This window comes from Natator depressus, chromosome 5 (assembly GCF_965152275.1).
Source record: "Natator depressus isolate rNatDep1 chromosome 5, rNatDep2.hap1, whole genome shotgun sequence".
Lineage (NCBI taxonomy): Eukaryota > Metazoa > Chordata > Testudines > Cheloniidae > Natator > Natator depressus.
The window spans coordinates 30,768,912-30,793,617 of record NC_134238.1 but is presented as its reverse complement, the minus strand read 5'-3'; the positions used below and the strand labels follow the sequence as shown (position 1 = coordinate 30,793,617).

The window sequence follows — 24,706 nt, the reverse complement described above, 5'->3', positions numbered from 1 at the left end:
TGGCTAGATCATCGGGCTCAATGGGTAGTGATCAACGGCTCAACGACTAGTTGGCAGCCAGAATCAAGCGGAGTGCCCCAAGGGTCGTCCTGGGGCTGGTTTTGTTCAACATCTTCATTAATGATCTGGATGATGGGATGGATTGCACCCTCAGCAAGTTTGCAGATGACACTAAGCTGGGGGGAGAAGTATATACAGTAGAGGGTAGGGATAGGGTCCAGAGTGACCTAGACAAATTGGAGGATTGGACCAAAAGAAATCTGACGAGGTTCAACAAGGACAAGTGCAGAGTCCTGCGCTTAGGAAGGAAGAATCCCATGCACCGCTACAGGCTGGGGACCGACTGGCTGAGTGGCAGTTTGCAGAAAAGGACCTGGGGATTACAGTGGATGAGAAGCTGGATATGAGTCAACAGTGTTCCCTTGTTGCCAAGAAGGCTAAAGGCATATTGGGCTGCATTAGTAGAAGCATTGCCAGCAGATCAAGGGAAGTGATTATTTCCCCTTTATTTGGCACTGGTGAGCCACATCTGGAGTATTGTGTCCAGTTTTGCACCCTCCCCCCCCACTACAGAAAGGATGTGGACAAACTGGAGAGAGTCCAGCAGAGGGCAGCAAAAATGATTAGGGGGTTGGGGAACATGACTCATGAGGAGAGGCTGAGGGAACCTGGCTTATTTAGTCTGTAGAAGAGAAGAATGAGGAGGGATTTGATAGCAGCCTTCAACTACCTGAAGCGGGGTTCCATAGAGGATGGAGCTAGGCTGTTCTCAGTGCTGGAAGATGACAGAACAAGGAGGAGTGGTCTCAAGTTGCAGTGGGGGAGGTCTAGGTTGGACATTAGGAAAAACTATTTCCCTAGGAGGGTGGTGAAGCACTGGAATGGGTTACCTAGGGAGGTGGTGGAATCTCCATCCTTAGAGACAAAGCCCTGGCTGGGATGATTTAGTTGGGGTTGGACTAGATGACCTCCTGAGGTCTCTTCCAAACCTAATCTTTTATGATTCTATGATCATGGTTTCATAAATGTACATATACAAATAAAGTTGGGTGTCCAGCTTGAACAGGTGAAAACATGGCATCAGAATCACATCTATATATGTGTATGCATATACACAGATGCCTCTATATATAGTTATACAGGGTCAGTGGAAGAGATTATATACAGGATATAACAGTTTTATCATCAGAAATTTTGGGTTGTCATATTACTCTTTAGTGTTGAAGCCATGAATGAATTATGAAAGTCATCCCAAACAAAATGCTGAAAAAGCATGTATACCATAATTCTATGTATTCTACAGATGCTACAGAAAAATATTTTGTAACTTTAATAGACTTTTAAAATATGTTTGAGGGCTATTCTTCATTGCTGTCTGTAAAGTTTACTGAAATTGCCATCTGTACAAGGCTGAGTCATAAAAACCTCTAAGAAGTACCTTCAATAGATTTTCTTAATCTAAAAATGTTCTTTTTCTGTCTGGTTGCTTGAGTCCATAAGTACTGGGTCTCTTTGGGAAATGGAAAAACAAGTGCAACTTGCAGTGATTTGGTATTCCTGGGGGCCAAAATTCATCCCTGACATAAGAGTGCAAATCATTTTTGATATGTTTCGATATGTCTTCACTGTAGACTATCTTGTTATCTACACTTGAGTTACTCCTCTCAAGTTAGCCTGGTTTGAGTGAGAGCAGCCACAATGTGAAAAAAAAAACTCATGATGATGTGTCCACAGTGGTGTTGCACTCATTTGTGTGTGTCACTGACTTCTTGGTCCACATCCCATGATTCTGAGTGCTGGAGTAATCTAAGCGACTCTATGAATTCTTTCTCAGTGAATTTTGGGAGAACTTGTCTGTGCTCGCTCAAGCTTTAGCCTATGACACCACTTGGGCCACCCAGCTCAAGTTTAAAGCACTATAACACTCAAGTTAAGGGTTTTGTGTTGGGATGGGAGTTGAGTTAGAGGGAACACCCAAATTTTAACTTGAGTTAACTTTGTAGTGAAGACAAGTCATTGAAATCCCAGGTGCGTTGGAGATGGGAAGTTAAAAGAAAAGGCAGCCCATCACCTCCTGCCTATCATACACACCCTTCTTGCTCTTCCTACCAAAGCTCTTCTGCTTTATTGCCATGTAAATTACACTGAACTTTCACAATCCATGAATGCCAGATTGGTGCTAGTTACACTGATTTGCCCCTCATATCCATTTATATCTATTTCTGACCCATTTACACTCAGCTTTTGATTATCCCAACCACTTTTATCACCACTGATTTTGTCCCAGAAAGTTCCATGGGAATTCCTTCCACTTACTCTGAGTTCCATTCTTGAATGATTCCTTCCTAACTGGGTTTGCAATAACTTTGTTGGCTGGGACAGCCTTTGGGTATAAGTAGGGCCCTACCAAATTCACGGTCCATTTTGGTCAATTTCTTGGTCATAGGATTTTTAAAAGAACAAATTTCATGATTTCAGCTATTTAAATCTGAAATTTTATAGTGTTGTAATTGTAGGGGTCCTGAACCAAAAAGGATGTGTGGATGGGGGTGTCACAAGGTTATTGGTGGGGGAGGGGGTTGTGATACTGCTACCCTTACTTCTGCGCTGCTGCTGGCGGTGGCGCTGCCTTCAGATCTGAGCAGCTGGAGAGTGGTGGCTGCTGGCCGGGAGCCCAGCTCTGAAGTCAGCAGCACAGAAGTAAGGATGGCATGGTATGGTATTGCCACCCTTACTTCTGCGCTGTTGCCTGCAGAGCTGGCCTCTCAGTCAGCAGCCGCCACTCTCCAGCCATCCAGCTCTGAGGGCAGCAGCGCAGAAGTAAGCCTGGCATGGTATGGTATTGCCACCCTAATTTCTGCACTGCTGTTGGCGGGGTGCTACCTTCAGAGCTGGGTGCCCGGCCAACAGCTGCTACTCTCCGGCCTCCCAGCTCTAAAGGCAGCACAGAAGTAAGGGTGGCAATACCGTGACCACCCTAAAATAATATTGGGACTCCCCTGCAACTCCCTTCTGGGTCAGGACCCCCAAGTTGAGAAATGCTAGTCTCCCCCATTAAATCTGTATAGTATAGGGCAAAAGTACACAAAAGACCAGATTTCATGGTCCATGACGCGTTTTTCATGGCCGCGAATTTGGTAGGGCCCTTGATATAAATCTCTCACTTTCCTCCTCCTCAAAGTGTGGCAGCAACTGGCAGGACCACATAGGCTGGTTAAGTGTTGTAATATACTGTAGATATCTAACCAGCAGCAAATGTGTGAAGTCCAAAATTGAAAAATTACCTTATTCCAACAATACAGATATTGATATATTCACAATATATATAATTAATGATCAATTTAACAACCTCATTGTGATTCCTTTGATGTAATTACTTTAAAAATATTTCAACATGAATCTTCTCATGATCATTTTAAATAATGTATTAATCTAATGTAAGCCCCAAATCAACAGCACAGTAATTGATCTCAATAAAAAGGTTACTTTTTTGATAAAATGTTGGGGAATGTAGATTCAAAATGCTAGTTAAACCCATTAAACTAAATAAAGTGCGAGAGAGTCATCAGGAGTCAGTTATAGGAGGGTACATGCAATTTATATCTTGTACTTTGTGAACTATTATTGAAGCATGTGGAGAGTTGAATTAGAATAAATCACACCATTCAAAAGAGCTTTCTTAGAAAACAATGTTTGCTTCTTTCAGAGAATAACAGACATTGCAACAGCAGTGCTGTCCATCAGAGGAATATTCCTCATCATTGCCTCATTCAGTTCAGTATCACACTTCCAAGTTCCTGTCAACTTCAAATAAAGTGAGAGACTATTCTCCCTGACTCCTACTCAGAGTCTGATTAGTGCCATCAGTTTCTTTTATGTGGCTTTTACAGCTTCTGCTAAAAAGCCAGGAGAAATTAATATATAATAGACTATGCTTACCACAGCATGACCATTCCTATAATATGTGAAACTACTATTGCACTTACAAATGTGGTAACTGAATTCCTGGGTGGCAGACATTAACTACATACTCTACATGTGCCTGCTGAGCAAGTTTCCTCTATGAGAACTGATTGATATGTTCTCTTTGAGCAGCACGCATGCTTTTTCTTGGATGGCAGTCTCTCTCTATGTAAGGGCTTTTTTAAAAATATAATTTTGAATTACCTTTATCTTATCTTACAATGTCTGGTACTATAGAGACCTCTTCATCGGATGCATGTAAGCCATCATAGAATCATAGAATATCAGGGTTCGAAGGGACCTCAGGAGGTCATCTAGTCCAACCCCCTGCTCAAAGCAGGACCGATCCCCAGGTATCAAATTATAGAATGTGGTTTTAATGCGGTGCTGCAGAGGTGTGACATGACAAAGAGTTCCAGTATAAAGTGCTAACAGCATATGTCAGGAGTCTCTATTCACCCCCCTCACCCCAAAGTTTATGGTTTTTGAAATCTAGAATTTTACTGTAGTCTGAGGTTTTGCCTGTGATAAAGAAAAAAAGTAATTATCTGCCAAGCATAAGAGAGAGAGACTGTGGTGTAGAGAGACTGTGGTGTAGTAATGAACCTAATGTGGTTCTGTGTTTCAGAACATGCATCCTCTTTTAATTCATGGAACTTAGATGCCTATTTGATTATGGAAAAATACAAGTTAAACCTGGACCACAAAGGCAGGCTGGAAATCCCTTTATACTACTACATCCTCTTGAAATTGGTAGAGTGCTTTTGGGGTCACTTGAAATAAAAAATGCTGGATAGAGTGGGCATACTTAAAATATTCAACCCAACAAGAAGATAGTGAATGTTTCTGGGTCTGGCAAAATCTTTTAAACTAGAATGAATGGGCTTGATCCAAAGCTTTTTTAACTCAATGAGAATCTTTCCATTGACTTCAGTCAGATTTTGATCAGGTCCTGTAAGTTTGTCCACTGTAAGTGCACGTTGTTGTTGTTCACTACACAGAAGAGGTGACCATGATGGCATGCATTGATTGATATTGAAGAAAATGGATGTGCCTACTTGTGTGCACACAGACCGCCCACTTTGCACTTGAAGTTATGGCAATTGTATATTCAAAATAGGCAAAAATTGCATATGCATTTTTCCATGCAAACTTTCAGCCTTCCTGTTTGAAAATATAGCCCTAAATAACTGCAGTGCCTGAATAGAGTAAGGAAACCAGGCAAGAAATGTCCTGACTGTTCTTTTATAGATGAATTCTCCAGTTGATTCACTGGTGGTTTAAGAGGGTAAATCCTATTAATGCTAAGTAAGTTATCCAAGTTAATTTTCTCCACAGCAGAGCAAGAATAGATTTCTTATCATACATTTGTTTCTTTCCAGTGCCACTCTCATACAAAAACCAGTGCAGTATTCTACAGCAATAGCCCTAAATACAAAACTTTGCTATAAATTGGTATTTTGGACCGTTATTGAGAGACATTGCACAAACATAATCATGGACTTACAAAAATATTTTTTGTCAAAATTCTATCACTTTCCGTTGAACTGGGTCTAATATAGCAATCCCTTATTCTTGTAGTTACTGATTCCTGAAAAGGTATGGGTCTTTTCTTCCATACCAAAACATAACCTCTGCATGAACATCTCCTTTGCTGGCAAGTCTTATATAAGAGATTAAAATGTAATAGGGACAGGAGTGATGGTTGTTCTCTGTCCAAAATACGATCATCTCTCACTGCACCTTTATATCTTTTCAATATTTTTTTTCAGTATCTCTTCCAGTACCTCTAGAGATAACTTACACATGGCCACAAGAATGGAGGCAGTCACCTAACAAGATGGTGAATTGAATTGATTCACCATAAGAAGTATCTAGAACTATAGGAGGTTAGTGTTTTGGAGTTCTAATGGTTCGCAAGAATAACTCTACTATATGTCACCTCAAGACTAGACTAGTGCAATGAGAGGGACCATCTGAGAATAATTGAATGATAGAACTGGAAGGGACCTCGAGAGGCCATCTAATCCAGTCCCCTGCACTCATGGCAGGACTAAGTATTATCTAGACCATTCCTGACAGGTGTTTGTCTAACCTGCTCTTAAAAATCTCCAATGATGGAGATTCCACCTCCCTAGGCAATTTATTCCAGGGCTTAACCACCCTGACAGTTAGGAAGTTTTTCCTAATGTCCAACCTAAACCTCCCTTGCTGCAATTTAAGCCCATTGCTTCTTGTCCTAGCCTCATAAGTTAAGAAAAACATTTTTTCTTCCCCCTCCTTGTAACAACCTTTTACATACTTGAAAACTGTTACCATGTCCCCTCTCAGTCTTCTCTTCTCCACACTAAACAAACCCAATTTTTTCAGTCTTCCCTCGTAGGTCATGTTTTCTAGACCTTTAATCATTTTTGTTGCTCTTCTTTGGACTCTTGCCAATTTGTCCACATCCTTCCTGAAATGTGGCACCCAGAACTGGCCACAATATTCCAGTGGAGGCCTAATCAGCACAGAGTAGAGCGGAAGAATTACTTCTCGTGTCTTGCTTACAACACTCCTGCTAATACATCCCAGAGTTATGTTTGCTTTTTTTGCAACAGCATTACACTGTTGACTCGTATTTAGCTTGTGATCCACTATGAACCCCAGATTCCTTTCCACAGTACTCCTTCGTAGGCAGTCATTTCACATTTTGTATGTGGGCAACTGATTGTTCCTTCCTAAATGGAGTACTTTGCATTTGTCCTTATTTACTTCAGACCATTTACTTCAGACCATTTTGCCAGTTTGTCCAGATCATTTTGAATTTTAATCCTATCCTCCAAAGCACTTGCAACCCCTCCCCTTGGTATCATCTGCAAACTTTATAAGTGTACTCTCTATGCCATTATCTCAATCACTGATGAAGATGTTGAACAGAACCGGACCCAGAACTGATCCCTGTGGGACCCCATTTGTTATGCCCTTCAAACATGACTGTGAACCACTGATAACTACTCTCTGGGAATGGTTTTCCAACCAGTTTTGCACCCACCTTATAGTAGCTCCATCTAGGCTGCATTTCCCTAGTTTGTTTATGAGGAGGTCATGCAAGACAGTATCAAAAGCTTTACTAAAGTCAAGATATACCACATCTACCGCGTCTCCCCTATCCACAAGACTTGTTACCCTGTCAAAAAAAAAAAAGCTATCAGATTGGTTTGATACAATTTGTTTTTGACAAATTCATGATGACTGTTACATATCACCTTATTATCTTCTAAATGTTTGCAAATTGATTGCTTAATAATTTGCTCCATTATCTTTCCGGGTACAGAAGTTAAGTTGACTGATCTATAATTCCCTGGGTTGTCCTTATTTCCCTTTTTATAGACTGGCACTATATTTTCCCTTTTCCAGTCTTCTGGAATCTCTCCCATCTTCCATGACTTTTCAAAGATAATTGCTAATGGCTGAGATATCTCCTCAGTCAGTTCCTTGAGTATTCTAGAATGCATTTCATCTGGCCCTGGTGATTTGAAGACATCTAATTTGTTCAAGTAATTTTTAACTTGTTCTTTCCCTATTTTAGCCTCTTCTGATCCTACCTCATTTTCACTGGCATTCACTATGTTAGATGTCCAATCACCACCAACCTTCTTGGTGAAAACCAAAACAAAGAAGTCATTAAGCACCTCTGCCATTTCCACATTTTTTCTGTTGTTATTTTTCCCCACTCATTCAGTAACAGGCCTACCCTGTCCTTGGTCTTCCTCTTGCTTCTAATATATTTTTAGAATGTTTTCTTGTTATCCTTTATGTCTATAGCTAGTTTGATCTCATTTTGTGCCTTGGCCTTTATAATTTTGTCCCTACATACTTTTGTTATTTGTTCATATTTATCCTTTGTAATTTGACCTAGTTTCCATTTTTTATAGGACTCTTTTTTGATTTTTAGATCATTGAAGATCTCCTGGTTAAGCCCGGGTGGTCTCTTCCCATACTTCCTGTCTTTCCTACACAGTGGGATAGTTTGCTCTTGTGCCCTTAATAATGTCTCTTTGAAAAACTACCAACTGTCTTCTATTGTTTTTCCTCTTAGACTTGCTTCCCATGGGCTCTTACCTTACAACTCCCTGAGTTTTCTAATGTCTGACTTCTTGAAATCCATTGTCTTTATTCTGCTGTTCTCCCTCCTAACATTCCTTAGAATCATGGACTCTATCATTTCATGATCACTTTCATCCAAGCTGCCTTCCACTTTCAAATTCTCAACCAGTTCCTCCCTATTTGTCAAAATCAAATTTAGAACAGCCTCTCCCCTAGTAGCTGTCTCCACCTTCTGAAATAAAAAAAATTGTTTCCAATATATCCCAAGAACTTATTGGATAATCTGTGCGCTGCTGTGTTATTTTCCCAACAGATGTCTGAGTAGTTGAAGTCCCTCAACACCACCAAGTCCTTTACTTTGGATGATTATGTTAGTTTAAAAAAAGCCTCATCCACCTCTTCTTCCTGGTTAGGTGGTCTGTAATAGACCCCACCAGGACATCACCCTTGTTTTTTACCCCTTTTATCCTTACCCAGAGACTTTCAACAAGTCTGTCTCCTATTTCCATCTCAACCTCAGTCCAAGTGTTTACATTTTTAATACATAAGGCAACACCTCCTCCCTTTTCCCCCTACCTGTCCTTCCTGAGCAAGCTGTACCCTTCTATACCAGTATTCCAGAAGGGGAAATGGTGCAGAATGTGGGTGCCTAATCATTAAGCTGGTCTTCACGTTGAGAGCACCTGGACATTGTGAATTGGGACCTAGTTTATCTGAGATTCCATTTTTCTCACATCTGTGATCAGTGGATGTGCTGAATCATAGCCCCCTACTTTAAATATGAAGGGGCTGTTGGCAGGCAATTTTCCTGAACAAAAGGTCCTCGTTCTCCAGAGTTCATATTTGTTAACTTTCCATCCATACCATGAGGCCCATCTTCTCAGGCATTGGATAGTGGGTGAGTTGTAGGATCTTCATGGTTAGATGATAGGATGTTATGATTATCATAGTGAGTAGAGTAAATACAATTTGAAGTTTTATGCACTGATCTTTATAAAATAATATTTTAGAACCCTACTTTAACTTTTCTCTGATGACAGTAGAACAAGGTGCTGAAGGTCTACTTGTACAGTAGGTAATGTGGAAATTTTCCACCAAGTATAAAAAGTCTCCCATCAATGGTTAGTAGAAGTAAAGTAGGTTGTGTTTTCTGGCATCTGTCACAAAATAAGGCCCTGCAGAGAGAGATGCTTTTAATATCATGCCTAACTGCATTAAAAAACATGACAAACAAACCATGAAAGAATATAAAAGACTAAGACATCTGCCTAGCTGTTGAGCAGAGCTTGGCTGATATAAAGTGTGCCTTGTCATTCTCTAACCCCAGACATGGTCTTATTATACTAATACTTATAGCTATGTGACAAACTTAGCGTGTGAGAAAGAGGTTAATACCCTTCCTGAGCCACTATTTAAAGTTCATAGCTGGCCTATTTTTAGGCCACAGTGCGAGATGTTGGCTGAATATAGAAACAGATCATGTGTCCTTGCAGAATATAGAACATTGTGATATTTCATTTCCAGAGTACATAATTAAGACTGTACATAGATTATATACTTTAGTTATACAAGCATACACCTTTATATGAATTATAGTAGCTTCCTCTTACATTTAAGTGCAATTAATTGCAAATGTAGCTCTGATGTGACATATTATGTTTAAAATTCAATTTGTATTTGTAAACTTAAAATATACTGACTTAGTGTATCAAAGCCATTACACAAAATCATTGGCAGGTTATTCACCGAAAGGGTGGTGAAATATACATCCTGTCTGATAACTACAGAGGTAGCCCATATTCAACAGTGTAGTAGCTTAACTTGTCACTCTTAAAATATATCACTGATATACATTATCTATGCCACCAACCTGCAGTTATAATATATTGTGTTACTCTGTACTGCAATGACAGGGCTTTCAAGTGATTTCCTGTGATATAAAATCAGTAGAGTTTAAATGTATTCGTAGAAATAAAGATTAAGATGTAGCCTTGTTTAATATAATTTGAAACTTTCTGAATAAGTCATGGGACCATATTTCTTATGGAAATAATCCTCAGTCCATATTTAATTCATAAGGTAGGTAATGGGCACACAACTTAAAAGCTATTAACTGTTAAATAAATGTAATGCTTCAGGCCTGCAAATGAACAGAGATTGTTTTTGCCTCACTTAAATACTCTTTTTAAAGTGTCTTCCATATTGCACTGACCCCTTTCTTGGGGGTCATTGAGAGTGTCATGGTACACCAGTCCCATTCAGATATTTAGTATCCTTATACTTACTGTACTAGGGTCCACAGGTTCTAGCATTTGGTTGGATACCAATACACACTAAGAGACATATCTAGTACATAAGAGGCTTCCCTTCTAGCTTGGCAGGAAAGAAAGGGTGCAAATACTAAAGTCTTAGTGGTTAATTATTGAGAACAAGTACAGTCCATTAATGGCTATTAGCCAGGATGGTTAAGGAATGGTGTCCCTAGTCTGTTTGTCAGAGGGTGGAGATGGATGGCAGGAGAGAGATCACTTGATCATTACCTCTTAGGTTCACTCCCTCTGGGGCACCTGGCATTGGCCACTGTTGGTAGATAGGATACTGGCCTGGATGGACCTTTGGTCTGAGCCAGTATGGCCATTGATATGTTCTTATGTACAGCATAATTCCTAAATAAGCCCATAGGAGGTAGTCTAGTAAAATTATATAAGGCTTTCGCAGGTCTTCTTGGATCCACTATTAATATTGTCACTAAATTCCCACACTCTCTGGGATGTATCTCAATCAACCATTTTATTGTTCTAGCTCTGCATGCTTATGAAGATGGTTCATACTTTCAGGATTAACAAACGTGATATAATGTTCCTGAGACTTCAGGCAACACTAATTGCGATAACAGCAATAGCTAGCTAAAGTTTGGGATAAGGGCTTCACCACACTCCTGCCACGCAGTGGCTGACCACACTGCTTTGGTGCTATAGAACACTACTGACATTGTTAGCTAGACCACCTACCACCACCACCATCCCTAGCACTCAGGAGGACACTAGCTGATCCTGCTCCAGTGTCCTTCCTCAATAGCACAGCCAAGCAAGGCAAGTCAAAATTTTGTCCTAAGTGCCTTGCCCCAGGTCATATAGTAAACCAATGATAAAGATGGTAATACAATCTATTTACAAATGCTCTTCTCTCCTTCCCGTTTGTCTTTCCCTTTAGATCCCTGTGAGATGTATAGAACCATGTTTTTATCTAAAAAAAAAATCCTAATTTGTAGTAAATAAGATTATCACTTGTTCTCTTGTTTCTCCTGCTTAAAAAAGCAGAATTAATCTAAGTGTTTTTAAATGTCTGCTCCTACCCTGCTTTGCGATGCTGGCTTTACCTAATGTTGGACTATGTTCACAGCATATCAATGCAGTAAGATGGTGCATTAAAAAAAATTAATTCCTAACTTCATCTCTATTCATCATATTAAATTTGAACTTGATTGAATGGCTAAAAATCACATTAGATGCAAACAGAAATGTAACTATGATAACTCTAAACATAATTTGAATGTTGATATTTCAAAGCTCAGCTAACTATGATTTATCCAATATAATCAGTTAGATTTAATTAAACCATTACATCACTTCATACAGAGAGATTATGGGCTTTTAAGTCATAATAGGAAAGAACTATTAACCTACCAATTAATGAGATAGCAGCATTCCTGAACCAAAAGTCCTTGGATAGTTTTTTTTAAAATATCAATGCACACATCACCACTTATTTTTTTAAAAAACTAATTTTTACTCTTATTGTGTCTGCTGTACTATATATGTAGGATCCTGACAAAGTATGTCCCCTTCAGAGCCTTCTCATTTGTTGACTCATTTCATTTCACTAGATAGGACTGCAGCATGAAGATGATCTGAGGAAGAGGGCAAAGTAGAGAAGAAGAGGGAAGAGTGGGAAGGAGTACAAAGAGGCAGAGGTGGAAATAGGAGAGGAGAGGGTAGAGTGACTTTAATATCTTGGCACAGATCCTGTTCCTAGCCCTTCGTAAGCTTTCCCTATAATTCATTTCTTTATTTTAGTCTTTTCTTTCAGTCTCAGCCTATCTCACAATGGCATCCTAAACACAGATTCTTCCTCCCCACCCTTGACCCCCAGGTGATTTGTTTGCTTCTGCCCACTGCTGAGTCCTCTTTCCCTCCTATGTGAGGCAGCCCAGGTAGCTTAGCTGTGTGCGGAGCTATCACCTGCTACTCTACCTCACTATTCCATATTGCCTTCTGACTGTGAGGCACTGCTGCTAGGATCCTGCCTTAACTTGGCTCTGATAACAAAGGAAAATACCAGGTTGAGGAAAGGAAGGAGAAAAGAAGTGGAGATGAGTTACTTCTCATGGATGCCACAATCCCATTACTCAATACAGAATTGTCCAAAGTCAACTCAAAAGGAGGAGAAAAGAGGAAAGGGAGAGTAGAATAAAAGAGGAGGAATGGGAGCTACATCTATTAGAATTGCACAATACTGTGTGAAAATAACATTTATATTCTGATTTAAGTTTACTAAAACCAATAAATTCATCTACACCTGAAAAGTCAAACTTCAGTTTATTGTGTATTGTATCAATTACAAAGATGGACCCAAACAATAAACTTCCGATCAAGAACTGGGTTCAAAATTACCGAAAGTTTTGGGTTGTTCAGATCCAGTCGTGAAATCATGGCCCTTTTGAAATCAATGGCAGTTTTTCATTTACTTTGACTGGGCCAGGATTTCATCCCAGGGCTAGCATTTAAATACGTTTCCAGTGTGTCATTCATATCCTGTATATAATCTAGTTGTAAATATGTTGGTCCCAGGATATTAGACACACAAGATGTCTCTCTCACCAACAGAAGCTGGTCCAGTAAAAGATATTACCTCACCCACCTTGTGATTCAGATCCTGAGTCAGATTCCCCAAAGTCCAAGATGTTAAAGTCTATGGTTTTGCTTCAAGCATATCATTAATCAGTTGAAGCTAGGAACCAGTGATATAATGTTGTTACAGATCTGTGCATGCACAAACAGGGCTTTGGTATGCTACTACTCAAAACTAATTATAGAAATGTAGAGCTGGAAGGGACCTTCAGAGGTCAGCATGTCCAGCACTCTGTGCTTAGGTGGGGCCAAGTAAACCTAAACTATCCCTGACAGGTATTTGACCAATCTTTTCTTTAAAACCTCCAATGATGGGGATTCCACAACCTCCCTTGGTAAACTATGCTTATAGTTAGAAATTTTCTCCTAGTATCAGACCTAAATCTCTGTTGCTAGAGATTAAGCCAATGACTTCTTGTTTTACCAGCAGTAGGCATGGAGAATAGTTGATCACGGTCCTCTTTATAACAGCTCTTAACATATTTGAAGACTGTTCTCAGTTCCCCCCTCAGTTTCTTGTCTCAAGACTAAACTGGGCATAGTTTTTTTAACTTCATAAGTCCAGTTTTCTAACTCATCATTTTTGTTGTTCTCCTCTGGATTTTCTCCAGTTTGGCCACATCCTTTTTAAGACATGGTGTCCAAAATTAGTTACAATACTCAGCTTCATCAATGCTAAGTAGAGCAGAATGATTTTCTCCCATGTCTTAAATATGACAGTCTTGTATACACTCCAGTATGATATTAGCCTTTTTGCAACTGGACCATATTGGCTTATGTTCCATTTTTGATCCACTATAGATCCTTTTCTGCAGTACTAATGTCCATCCAGTTATTCCCCGTTATGTATTTGTGTACTTGATTTTTCCTTCTTAAACATGTAGTACTTTGCACTTTACTGAATTTCAGCTTTTTTATTTCAGACCAATTATCCAATTTATCAAAGTCATTTTGAATTTTAACCCTGTCCTCCAAAGTGCTAGCAACCCCTTCCAACTTGGTATCATCCATAAATTTTATAAGCATACTCTCCACCTCATTATCCAAGTTGTTAATGAAAATATTAAATAGTTCCAGACCCCTGAAGGACCCCACTAGATAGAGTTTATCAGCGAACTATTAATAACTACTCTTTGAGAACAGTTTTTCAACTACTTGTGTACACACCTTATAGTAATTTCATCTAGGCCACATTTATCTGGTTTACTTATGAGAATGATTGCTTGATAATTTGACTAGTCTATAATTCCCTGGGTCTGCCTTTTTCCCCATTTTAAAAATAGGTACTATGTTTGCCCTTCTCCAGTCCTCTGGGACCTTTCCTATCCTTCATGAGTTCTCAAAGATAATCACTAATGGTTCCAAGATTGCTTCAGCTAGTTCCTTAAGTGCCCTAGGGTGAATTTTGTCAGATCCCACCAATGTGAATATATCAAGCCTATCTAAATATTCTTTAACTCTTTCTTTCCATATTCTAGCTTGCATTCCTTCCCCCTCGTTGTTAATATTAATTGTGTTAGCTGGTCACAATTAACTTTTTCATGAAGACTGAAGTAAAATAGCCATTAAATGCCTCAGCCTTTTTGGTGTTGTCCATTATTAGCTCTCTTTCCACTCTAAATAGTGGACCTACACTTTTTGTCATCTTTCTCTTGCCTGTAATGTATTTATAGAACCTCTTCTTATTGTCTTTATGTCCCTTGATAGGTGTAACTCATTTTGTGCTTTATTCTTTATGGTTTTGTCTCTAATAGTTTGCTTCTTCACAAAACAAATGTAGGGCTTAAAAATACAGTAAAGTACTTGAAGAAATGTTTGAAATAAGGACAGTAACCTAATTAACTAAACAATAGCTACACCCTTGTATGAAGAAAAGGAGTACTTGTGGCACCTTAGAGACTAATCAATTTATTTGAGCATAACCTTGTATGAAGAGTTTTATGGGAAAAGTTACTGGATATATAGACCACCTAATTTTAAAATGTCAGTTCAAATATTTATATGTTTGAAGTACTGAAATATCTCATATGTAATCAAAACTAAAAGCCTCTATAAGTTTCATAACAAAATATGGGGGTCCTTTTGTAGTAAATGCCATCACTTGGAAAGTAAGCTGAGACTTGCACAACCTACAAGATGTTTAGTAGATTAATAGATTATAAAACCAGAAGGGATCATTTATGTGATCTTCTAGTCTGACCTATATAACACAGGCTATAGGACTTCCCTGAATTAATTCCCATTTGAACTAGAGCAAATCTTTTAGAATAACTTCCATTCTTGATTTAAAGATTGCCAGTGATGGTGAGACCACCATAACACTTGGTCAGTTGGTCCAATGGTTAATTACCCTCACTTTTAAAAATTTGTATATTATTTCTAGTCTGAATTTGTCTAGTTTCAACTTCCAGACATTGAATCTTGTTATACCTTTGTCTGCTAGATTGAAGAACTCTCTATTATAAAATTTTGGTTCCCCATGTAAATACTTGCACACTGTGATCAAGTCATCCCTTAACCTTCTCTCGGTTAAACAGATTGAGCTCCTGGAGTCTATCACTACAAAGCAAGTTGTCAAATCCTTTAAATATTTTTGCATCTCTTGTCTGAATCTTCTATTTATTAACATCCTTTTTGAACTGTGGCCACCAGAACTGGTCACAGAATTCCAGTAATGGTCACACAAGAGCCTAATACAGAGGTATTATAACCTTCCTGTACAGCTACTTGAGATTCCCTATTTATGCATCCAGGGATGGTATAATACTTTTTTGCATTGGTCTTCACTGCAGAGGATATGGGGCCTAAGCTATTTAGGGGCTTTTTAGGTGAAAAATCTGAGTAACTGTCCCAGACTGAGGTGTCAACAGAGGAGATTTTGGAATAAATTGGTAAATTAAACACGAATAAGACACCAGAACCAGATGGTATTCTCCCAAGTGTTCTGAAGAAACTCAAATATGAAACTGCAGAACTACTAACAGTGGTACATAACACATTGCTTAAATCAATTTCTGTACCAAATGACTGGAGGATAGCTAATGTAACACCAATTTTTAAAAGAGGCTCCAGAGGCAATCCTGGCAATTACAGGCCAGTAAGCCTAACTTCAGAACTAGGCAAATTGGTTAAAGCTACAGTAAAGAAAATAATTATCAGACACATAGATGAATATGATTTGTTGGGGAAGAGTCAACATGGCTTTTATGAATATGCCTTACCAATGTACTAAAATTCTTTGAGGATGTCAACAAGAATGTGAACAAGGGTGATCCAGTGGATACAGTGTATTTGGACTTTCAGAAAGCTTTTGGCAAGGTACCTCTCCAAAGGCTCTTAAACAAAGTAAGCAGTCATAGACTAAGAGGAAAGGTCCTCTCATGGATCAGTAACTCTTTAAAAGAGAAGAGACAAATGATAGGAATAAATGTTCAGTTTTCACAGTAGAGAGAGAGAAACAGTTGGGTCCCCAAGGATGTGTACTGGGACCTTTGCTCTTCAACATATTCATAAATGATCTGGAAAAGAGGGTAACCAATGAGGTGGCAAAATTTTCAGACAATACAAAATTATGCAAGATAGGTAAGTCCAAAGCTGACTGTGAAAAGTTACAATGGGATCTGACAACATGGGATGACTGTGCAACAAAATGGCAGATGAAATTTGATATTGATAAATGCAAATTAATGCACATTAGAAAAATACTCCCAATTATTCATATGCAATGATGGGGTCTAAATTAGCTTTTACCACTTAAGAAAAAGATTCTGGAGTCGTCATGGATAGTTTGGCTATTCTTATGTTTGTTTTCTTTTTATTACATTATTTATATCTGTTTTGACTTCCTCTCTGTAACATTGGGCTGGTTATCTCACAGTCATAAGGTTCCTTACAGTATTTCCAGCACTTGTGTTCCGGATGATATTTTGACACTTCTGGTTCTCCTCCCAGCTGGAAACCAAAGTTAAAAAGACATGTTAGAACATTTCAGAACCTTTAAGAAGTTGCAGACTATACTCAGTTATAAAAAGAAACTAAGGCTTTGTGGCTGGGTATCGGACGTCTTTTTTCCTTCATTGCTGTCTTTCTAAACAGCACTAGAAAGTGCAACAGAAATACAATACAGGAGGCCCAATAATGTTCTCTCACAAAGGTCAAGCAAGGAAATTAAGCAGCAATGAGGGAAGTTGAATATTGTTTATCAGACTGACTTTACTGAAGATTTGGTTGAACCATATAACCTTAAAAGGATTACCCTGTCTGCAGTTGAACTTAATATAATGATAATTCCAATGTATAAAAATGTATACAAAGAGTTGAATAGAAAACAACAATCATGTAGGAAAGGAAGGAAAAATATCCAGAAGGCCAGCATTTATATAGATTCCCAAGAATATATTGAGTTAATGCTACATTCCATGGGTTGCAGATACATAATTACCTTATCTTAACGACTCTGCATTATCTTATGCATTTATGGAGGATGACTTACATTAGTGTAAGTTATAAATAACTGCAGTGAAGTCTATGGAATTATCCTAGTGTAAAACTGGTGTAGGTGAAATCAAATTGGGACCTGAGTGTTCTTAAAAGTGCTAATTACTCCAATATTCAAACAGTGGAAGAAGAATGTTAATATTACGCACTGAACTATTAAACCTAGCACCATGCCAGTTTTTCACCACAGACGACAGAGCAAAATAGTTAATGCACTTTTAAAAAAAAAAAGAGAGAGAGACAGATGAAAATGTCATTGATCTAACAGCTTAATGTGTAACTATATAGTTTTCAGGTATAACTAAAATATTTTTTAAAGTGCAGCGTTAATGATTAATCACAAGATATCAGAGCAGTTTAAAAATATACTTAAGCTTCCAGAGTCCTTGGACATAATGTTCTGTAGGTTTTCCTGTAGTTGTCTCTTCTTACTTGCAAAGAAAAATTGTTTTCTCAGTACTGCTCGTTTTGTGCTGATCTCTTCCTGGGATAATTTGCTTGCTCTGGAAGATGAATATTGACCATATTCTGTGCAGCCTACTCTGTCAAAAGACCGGGAAATTGAGGCAAAGATCACAAGTTATTTTTAGTTTCCTGAAACAGTTCTTCCTCCTTTTAAGCAGAAGCAGAGTTTAAGAAGAGTATAAATCAGAGGCTCTCTGAACTAAATACCACACTGTTTGGTTTAGCTACTCATGTCCTACAAGCCACATCAAATGTAGACAAAGGCTGTGTGTCATCAGCAGTCTTTACTGGTGATGATTTTATGTTTTTCTTTCAGGTCATTGTTAAGTGTTAAGTAGTGTGGAGCCAAAAACACAACCCTGCAGTACCCCACTAGAAAAACACCTGCCCCTGTCTTCTTAAGAAAGTTATCCATCCATTGAGCACTGGTGTAATCTCTCTCTAACCCCCAAACCACAACCAAGATACAAAGTCTGACCAGCTTCACGTGCTGGGCCCAAACAAACTGACAGCCCTTTGGAAAGGTCATCAATCATCTTCAGGCATATTGAAGTCATGCAGAACAAGAAGATCTGATGATTTCAACAAAGGTTGAACAAAACTGTCAGGGAATCCAAGGTGTAATAGGGCAGCCTGTAAATCAGTGCTTATCCCATTTAAATCTTATCCTGAGAATCTCTCTGTGCTGATTTCCTTTTAACCACTTTATCTATAAATATTTTCTCCCTAAGAATTTGCTCATTAGTTGGGTAGTTTTTTGATGTGGGGGGGGAGGAGCAAGAAGCTCGATCCTGATGGTACCATATCATGTAGCACAGTCTGGGTCCTATCCTGAAGAACCTACTCGGGAAAAACTTCTCAGAGATTTTTCTGTGTACAGAATTCAGGACTGAGTATTGTTCCTGCAGTTTGTTCTTGTTACCATTTCTTGACATACCAAGCTATTTCTTATAGTGCTTTTCCAGTTACCTAAAATCCACATCCATAATCTTTACTCCTTTCTATTTGCCCAATTAATACAATATGTAATAAATGTAATATGATATACAAGAACTTCAGGTTACTGCATGACTTGTGATTAAGACCAACAAAAAATTCCATATTAGTCACCTTGACAGATCTAAATAAAAAAACAATTTATGGAAAAACAGAGCACTTAAAAATGTCATTTTGTTGCTCAGTCTTCGTGCATTTCTCTCTCCCTTTCTGGTAATTTTCCACCTTCTCACATTTTAAATAAGGGAATTTTGTATTTTAGCTTAAGCTTGTATGGAAATAAAAACACATAAAATGAATGCATTCACTAGAACAGTAATGGCTGAAATTACCACAGCAGTGGTTGTATAAATCAAAGCAGCCACAAGACAGCCTTACCTGATGAACTCTGTGTGTGTGTGTGTGTGTGTGTGTGTGTGTGTGTGTGTGTGTGTGTAGGTGTAGGTGTAGGTGTAGGTGTACATATAGCTTATACGTAGCAAGAGAGAGAAGTAGATGGAGAGATGAGTTCTCAAGAGGAAATATATATTTTCAAAGAAGGAGAAAGACTTATAATTATGGTTGGATGTATTTTCCAAGTAGACAGTGGTTCCCTCCCTTTTGGAGTTAGAAGCTCTGTATGTGGTGGATGAGCTCCCACTTGTATCCTTTTATGTCTTGCTCTGGAATTATTTCCATATTTCACCCCTCACCTCCATTCTCTCTTTCTCACTATCCCCTTTTCAATTTTCTTATTTCCTCTTTCCCCCGATGATTTCTTATTAATTCTTTATCTTCCCGCCCCATCCTGCCTTTTTGCAAGGTTTTTCTCCCCTTCCCTAAAGATCCCACTTCACAGTCTCTTTCTCACAATTCACTTTTGTTTCTCCTCCTGTTCTCTCTCCCCCAATCCTTCTTCTTTCTGTCTTTACCCTTTTTTTCTCTCTCATGTCTCATCCCTTATCTCTCTCTCTCTCTCTCACTGAGTTCCATCTTCATTCTTTCTCCCTGCTATTCCATCCATTTCTCTCTTTCCTTCCCTTCCTGTCTACCAGCTCGCTGTCATCTTCTCACTGTCCTTGATTTCCAGTTCCCACACCTCTCTTCTAGCTCTCTTACAAAGTCTACCCAACTTGCCCTCTTTCCCTGCTGTCTTTCTTGCTCTCCCTCCCTGCACTTACAGAAGAGATCAATGCTGCTACCAAAACAGAAAACAGCCTGGGGTCAGATGGCTGGATGGGAGGCTGCTTGAAATCACTGGGCAGGCAAACAAGAAACTGCCAGCTATTGTCTTCTCCCTGGCTTCAGCCAAGCCAAATCAAGGCAATCTGATGTCCCAGGCACACTTGTAACATAGGTCCATCCCATAGCTCTACCCCCAACTGTGAATGGATATGTCAGGGTGCTCCCTTCCCAGATAGGCAGTGACAGTAGCAAGGAATCCCCTAATCCCCACTAAGAAGTGGCAGTAGGAAGAAGAAGCAGGTGTCTCTTCACCCCTTAGAGAGACAGGAGAGGCAGGAGGGCTTTCCCTGCAATACTTATCCCATCACATGGGGTGTATCTACTTGGGTGGCTGGGTCACTGCACTCTTCTCCTCCTTCCTCTGATGGTAACCCCCCAGAACAATGATTCTGGATTCCTTACCCCCCCGCCCCAATGGAGAAGAATTGGACATTTCATACCTTTCAGCTATCGTTTCAGGCTGATTGCAGACTCACATTGACCTCACAGCATCAGTTTAAACTCGCTTCAGATTTTCTAGCTTTTCTTTGCAAACACAGGGTCTAGAGGTTTTGGTTTTTTTAAATAAAAGCTCAGATTCTGATGTCATGTGAGTTCAGGAGCTGAGGCCTTAGGACTGGGACATATGCCTTAATGTTGCTCTGGCTTCAGCCAAAGATAAGCAATGATTTTGTATTTTGGGAAGGAGCAAGGTAATTGCCTCAACTCTCAGTCGTTTCTTCTTCAATCCATCCTGGTTTGCTCTGCTGCTATACTATCCTCCTGCCACTGGGAGCCAATGATGGGAGCCAATCAGAGTTAACACAGGGAAAGGGTCAGTCTTTGGAGCTGAGATGCTCCTTCTAGTTATTTTCTACACTACCATTACCTCTGACTAATTGGCCCCAGCAGTCACATACAGCAAGAATCACTATGCCCTTCCCTATGCAGTGGGCTTATGCCTTGTGAGGGAGCCTGACTCATGGCTTGGGAGCTAAGACAATAAGAAAAGAAAGAAAGAAAGAACTGTGAGTAAAGGAGAGTTTCTTTATTTTCTCTCCATTGCTTAAAGAAGAGCTTGCAAATAAAACTGAAATCCTGGCCCCACTGAAGTCTATCTGAGATTTGTCATTGATTTCAGTGGTGTCAGGATTTTACCATCTGCCTTTTTGCACCAATTAGACCCATTCTGCACTCCTTAGAACTTTATTTTTTCACAAGTTGATGCACATCTTATTCTTCACTCACTGTCTCTGACTCAACGCTTCCTGAGCCAAAGCTGCAGTCTCCAGCTATTCTTCATGTTATTGTGTAATTTTTGTTTGTCCCCTGATCTCCCCACCCAAAGAAGAAGAAGAAGCTGAAGGAAAAACATATATAGCACAGAGCTAAGTACAGAGCTATTGAATGGTTGAGACCAAGGTCAAAGGGAATGACTATAGTTCTCCTTTTGAAGAGGCAATGCCCCCTTGTCCTTAGAGACCCTACTGTTTTCACCTTGTCCTTACATAGTGACATTCTCCTGAGTGAGTGTCCTAAGATGTCATAACTCTGTCCCAAATGTAGGAGATTTAGAACAACGCTTCCTCAGCTCTCGTCCCCTAGCACTCTTACTCTACTTTCTCTACACTGATGACATCTTTATCATCTGGACCCATGGGAAGGAGGCCCTTGAGGAATTCCACCAGGATTTCAACCATTTCCACCCCACCATCAACCTCAGCCTGGACCGGTCCACACAAGAGATCCACTTCCTGGACAACATAGTGCAAATAAGCGATAGTCACATAAACACCACCCTATACCGGAAACCTACTGACCGCTATACTTACCTACATGCCTCCAGCTTTCATCCAGACCACACCACATGATCCATTGTCTACAGCCAAGCTCTAAGATACAACCGCATTTGCTCCAATCCCTCAGATGGAGACAAACACCTACAGGATCTCTATCAAGTGTTCTTAAAACTACAGTACCCACCTGGGGAAGTGAAGAAACAGATTGGCAGAGCCTGAAGGTACCCAGAAGTCACCTACTATAGGACAGGCCCAACAAAGAAAGTAACAGAACGCCACTAGCCATCACCTACAGCCCCCAACTAAAACCTCTCCAGTGCATCATCAAGGATCTACAATGTATCCTGAAGGACGATCCCTCACTCTCACTGACCTTGGGAGATAGGCCAGTCTTCGCTTACAGACAGCCCCCCAACCTGAAGCAAATACTCACCAGCAACTACACACCACACAACAAAAACCAGGAACCAATTCCTGCAACAAACCCCGTTGCCAACTCTGTCCGCATATCTATCCAAGGGGCACCATCATAGGACCTAACCACATGAGCCACACCATCAGGGGCTCTTTCACCTGCACATCTACCAATGTGATATATGCCATCATGTGCCAGCAATGCCCCTCTGCCATGTACATTGGCCAAACTGGACAGTCTCTACGTAAAAGAATAAATGGACACAAATCAGACATCAAGAATTGTAACATTCAAAAACCAGTAGGAGAACACTTCAACATCCCTGGACACTCAATAACAGACTTAAAAGTGGCAATTCTTTAACAAAAAAACTTCAAAAACAGACTCCAATGAGAAACTGCAGAACTGGAATTAATTTGCAAACTGGACACCATCAAATTAGGCCTGAATAAAGACTGGGAGTGGATGGGTCACTACAAAAAGTAATTTTCCCTCTGCTGATACTCACACCTTCTTGTCAGCTGTTGGAAATGGGCCACTTTGATTGCACTGGCCTTGTTAGCACTACAAAAGTAATTTTCCCTCCCTTGGTATTCACCCCTTCTTGTCAAGTGTTGAGAATAGGCACTTCCACCTTAATTGAATTGGCTCATTAGCACTGAACCCTCCCCCCACTAGGTAAGGCAACTCCCATCTTTTCATGTGTTAGAATATATATTCTGCTTACTGTATTTTTCACTCCATGCATCTGATGAAGTGGGTTTTAGCCCACGAAAGCTTATGCCCATATAAATTTGTTAGTCTCTAAGGTGCCACAAGGACTCCTCATTGTTTTTACATTTGCCCTGGGCTTCTTTTAGTGGGGAGTAAGAAATTGATGGGGATAATAACTTCCTGCCACTGGGACGCTTGTTTTGCCTTGTGCTCTTCTTCCAGTTTCTTTTTTTTTTCATTTTGGAGGATCCATTCTTTAGTTTGGATTTTCTCTCTTCCACTCTTGTGCCATACATGTGCTACATTGGTCAGCAAGTAACACAAATCTAGTAGAACCTAAGGCAATCTTTGTGATTGGTGCCATCTAGTGGGCACCCTTAAAATCTTCCTAGATGACTTTACCTCAGTATTTGCTGCATTACCGATACACCTCCTTATACTTGCTGTAGTGAAGGCCTGGGATACGCTGCTGTTACTGAAGTAACACTGAACTTTCTAAGGCAATTGGCATGATATAAATAGTACCACTGTTTGCATGTTTTTGTGTTTTTAATGCAGTTGTGCATTTATATACAGATGATCATGTATAACGTTTTGTCATACTTTTAATACATTGGATGCTAACTGTACCCAATGGGCTGTGTCCTGTTGGAATCCCTCTTCATGCCCAATACCAATCAATCTCGTGAAATGTCCTTCAGTGTGATAGCTTGTAAACCCTGTGCATGGAACTGAATATATTGTCCAAGGGAGTTTTTCTAAGTAAGACAAATTAAGGTCTGCAAGAATTGTCTTGCAAATCACTTCCAGGAATGACACATATTTCAATTTAAAACAAGTAGCATATTTAATCTTGTAGTGTTCTCCTTTGGATGTAATGCCTGCCAATGGCCCTGATAATGGACATTGGTTTGCTACCTTGGACCCTTAAAACCTTTATGGAGTCCCAGGAAGTCAACAGGATACTATGTGGATGCAAAGGTCCACTTGTATGGATTCCTTTGCAGGATTGCAGCCTATAATTCTATGATTAGTTACCATAAGTTCAGATCTGATGGTTCCTGATCCAGAGGCATCTTTCCATTGACTTCAATGGGCTTTGGAAGAAGTCCATAATGTGCATTTATGTTACCCCTAAAGCAGCTGCAGTTGTAAAGATACCATTGATACAAATGTCAAAAATAAAAGTTAAGATTTTCTGCTCATATAACTTCACTCAATTTATTGGAGTTATGCCAGGAGAGAATTTGTTTCATCTTGTTTTGCAAGCTGTGCCCTTTTTACAGAGTTTTCAGTGGCTGTAATTCATATGTAGTGTCTGTTTGTCCATAATTTTTCTTAAAAGCCAAGGAGAATAAATAAGTTACAAGGGGACCCATGAAGAACCTACCTTTTGCCTCAATAGAAATAGTGGTGTGGTTTCTTTTGTGGGGTGGGGAAGTATGAGGGGTTGTTTGGGTTTTTGTTAGTTTGGTTTGGGGGTTTTTTGTTTCATTTACCATTTTAGTAGCAACAGGAATGAAAATGACTAGAAATGAGCCACAAAATGAAAGACTTATGTCTAATAAGCACACACAAAATTTCTACTGAAAAAAGTCTTGTCTTATTGTGTACACTGTTTTTGTTTTTTTGTTTTACCTACCCACTCTAGGATA

The 24,706-nt window shown here is 39.5% G+C and overlaps 1 protein-coding gene across 3 annotated transcripts in view; it reads left to right on the top strand.

The window, feature by feature from the left end:
- Positions 1-24,706, top strand: part of HCN1 (hyperpolarization activated cyclic nucleotide gated potassium channel 1) — a 298,037-nt gene that overhangs the window by 246,928 nt on the left and 26,403 nt on the right. The gene's annotated exons all lie outside the window — the stretch shown is intronic.